The following is a 3,812-nucleotide window of genomic DNA, read 5'->3' as shown; positions in this document are numbered from 1 at the left end:
TTGTGGAAATTAACTGTATGAAACAAACCTGTCGGGAAGGGCAAAAGAAACCTGAATTTACAATCAAATAGAGAACCACACTGCCAAGCCTTCTGTTAGATATAATCAAACGGTTTCTTTGGCAGTTTCTCCTTAAATTTCTATTTGAGTCATTTTTATTTGTGAAAGTGAAAACAAAGTCAAGGTTTTATGATGACAGATACAAATCACAGTGGCATCAAATGCTAGTTCTTAGGCTCCATAAAAGGTCCCTCCGTAAATAATGCAGCAAGGACCACTCACTGTGAACTTGCAGGTGTTCCCAGTGGCCGCTAACTCCTCTGCTAGGAAAATGGCAGTGTCTAAAATGCATTCCATAATGTATTGTCATCATTTAGTTTTCAGTTTCTCCTTTAACAATTGCTGTGATGCCATGCCTTTTCTGTTTTTCCTACTCTCATAAAGATGCCCTAAAAGTGCTTTAAAAATGTACTTTTCATTATAGTAAACAAAATCCTTGCCACATTTCTATACAAGCCCATATTATCCTGGGAGGTCCCCACTGATCTAATTTTTAAAGGATCCTTTCAATTTCACTCCTCCCTGCTAGTTCTCCTTTTCTAGGGTCCTCCTTTCCCCTATCAGAAAGGTGAGGGGTGAGGGTATATATGGAAGCTGAACAGATACATGGAGTTAACTTTTCAGCCTCCATATTTAAAGGCAAAATAGAATCTTTAGAAAAAGAGGAAAACATACCTTCCATTCAGGGGGAATATTTTAAATGCCTTTTATTCAAAGGTACTTTCCCCGCGTCATATTAAAACCATGTATTATGTTATCATGATCATTCTGTCTGGCACTGTCTGCAAACAGCTCACATGAGTCCTGGCTCGAGGGCTCCCAGTGGACCAGGCCAGAGTCCACAGAGTCCAACCAGCTGCCCGTGGCTCCCTTTGTTCTTGGGCTGTTCTTGTCACCACCTCACAGAAATACAAAAATCCGTTCACACGGCTATATTTGACAGATAAAGATTGTAGTTGCTCTCCTAAAGGAATTTGCATTTTAAAGTAATCGAATCTAAAGATAAAAGTGCAAAGTTCAGACAGTTGGATTTCAGAAGTTTCGAGAAATGGGGCCTTTCCAATGCCCCTGATATCACATCTAAGAAAAGATGCCTTTTCTGTTTACATACACTCACTTAACTGCTCTGCTTGAGGTCTTTGTTCAAATACCACCTACTCAGACAAGCCTTTCCTCACTCTTTTTTTGGGGGGAAGGAGGTGGCCCGAGGAGGGGCCCTTTGATGACAGGACTTCATTTTCTCACAGTCTGGAGGCTGCAATCTGAAATGGAGATGTCAGCCGGTCCTGCTGCTCCTGCAGGCTCCTGAGGGAATCTGTCCCAGGCCCTTCTCTCAGCTGCTGTGCCCCAATTCTCTTTGAAAACACACACCACGCATCATCATCCCCATGATAGCTGCCTCCTGTTCCTGTTTTATTTCCTCTTCATAGGTTACTACCCGATTTATTTTAAACCGTTGCTTGTTTATTCCTTATTATTCGGCTAGTCCACCATTAAGATTTCATTAAACATTTGTTAAAATACCAGAAGACAAGGAATGCCCACAGGAGACGCTGAAATGCAGAAGTTTATTGTTCACAGGGGCTGGGAATGTGCAGAGCATGCCCTCAGGGGCTGCCCCAGGTCAAGTTGGCACAGCAGGGGGGGCAGGGCACAGCCTGTATGAGGATCTGTGGGTGGAGCGCTGGGGATCTGCAGATGAAGGCTGGACTGGCCAGAAGGAGTAGGGTTAGGGTCAGCTGCATGATGGTCTTGGCTAAGGAGCACAGAGAGGAAGGCGCTAGAAGGTAGGGGAGACTTACAAGGCTGTCAGAAGAGTTAGATCATGAAGGGACTTGTGCCTCCATAAGCTGCAGCCGGTGCTGATGAGGGTTTAAGGTCCTTGCTATCTGGTTAGCCAAAGAAAATAAATGCCACGGAGAAGCAATATGGACGCCAAACTGGACACCCACTAGCTTCTAAGTTCTGTGAGTGTGAATGTTATTCAGCTAAGTCATAATCAGCTCAACATGGGAACTGACATATACCTCATGGGTTCTCATGTTGCTATTTGCTGAATGAAAAGACAATGAGTGAATGAATGAACAAGCTCCAAGCGTGATACTCACGGAAGTGGAATGAGACTAGACACAGGAAAACGGAGGAAAGACTAGAGTAAGCCCAAGAGGCCACAGCAAGATGGTCTTCGTAAGTATCAAACCAAGAACTGTTGTTGAGGACCAACTGTCTCTAATCCATGACTACAAAAGATGCTAGAGATCCATCCCTGAGGCTCGTGATGTAATTAAAAATATATAATACACTTACAAAGACAGAGTGATAGAAGGTAATAATTCTGTGATTCATGTTACCAAAGGTTCAACTTCACACAAATAGGTATATGTGTAAATATGGGAGAGATTTCTATAATTTTCACAAGTATTAGTAGACAAGGACTTTAAAGCAGACTGGTTCATGGTCTTAAAGGAAAAGATGGTCATAATAAGCATATGCAGAATCTCAGCTGAGAAACACACTTTTTAAAAAAAAGTCATAGGGAAGTCCTAGAACTGAAAATAATGCTGACATATTTTTTAACTATTGGATTGACTTTTGGAGATGGCAGAAGAAAAACATAGTGAACTTGAGGTGAATCAAAAGGAATTTCTCATAGAACACAAATTTGACTGAAAAGATTAACTGAGTAACCTGGAGAATGGTTTAACATCTATAAGTATCACTAGATTCTCAAATGTGGTTAGAAATTTCACATCACAAACAATGGCAGACTTCACCTCAGAATAGCCAGAAGAAGAGGACCAGGAAATCACATTTTTAAACTGCTGAAGGAAAAATTTGTCAAAATAGAGCTGTCAAGAGAGTAAATCCCAAACGAACAAGCAGACAACTCAAAACCAGTGGCACTCTGCAGCTTATCCACACTGTTATGAGTCAATTGAAAGCACATAGCAGAACAAGTTTTGTACTAGAATATAGAGAACTCATAAAACTCAAGAATAACGTCTGCATTCTAGTCTAATAAACAGGCCAAACCGATGCTGAATAAACAAACGTTTGCACATGGACAATAGCATGTGGAAAGGAAGCTCAGCGTGACTGGAGGTGCAAGTGAAGATACAGTGAGAGATTCCGTCACACAAATGAAACAGCTAAAGTAAAAAACTGGCAGTGATAACCATTGGCCAGGGTGTGGGAGAAGGAACTCTCATGCACTGCTTGTAGAAATGTAAACTTGACCATCCCTCTGGAAACTGTTTGGTGTTTTCTTACCACTTAAAACAAATCCTCCCTGCTTGACCCTCCAAACACATTCGTAGATAATTACCAAGAGACGTGAAAATGTCTGACCACACAAAGGCTTTCTATGAATATTTATAGGACAGATGTATGTTTATATGTAGCACAGACAGGTATTTATATTCAGAAACAGCCAAAAATTAAACTTTCCAAATGACTTTCAACAGAAGAATGGATTAAAAAAATCATGGGAGATCCACACGATGGACTATTACGCAATGTTTAAATGATTAAAGAAAAAGTAATAGTTATAAATATATATAAGATGTAAATAAATCTCAAAGCAGAAAAAAAAGGGCCAGACAGAAAAGATTATACCAAATAAATTCATTTATTTAAAATCCCAAATTAATCAACGATGCTAGAAAATCTGAACAGTGGTGGCCTTTGACAGGCAGACAGGATGGAACACAGAGCATTTTGAGGTGAGAGGAATACTTATAGCTTGATTATAT

Source organism: Condylura cristata, unplaced genomic scaffold, assembly GCF_000260355.1.
Source record: "Condylura cristata isolate star-nosed mole 26May11 unplaced genomic scaffold, ConCri1.0 scaffold00018, whole genome shotgun sequence".
NCBI lineage: Eukaryota > Metazoa > Chordata > Mammalia > Eulipotyphla > Talpidae > Condylura > Condylura cristata.
The sequence above is the reverse complement of the archived record's forward strand: the minus strand, read 5'-3'. Positions refer to the sequence as shown.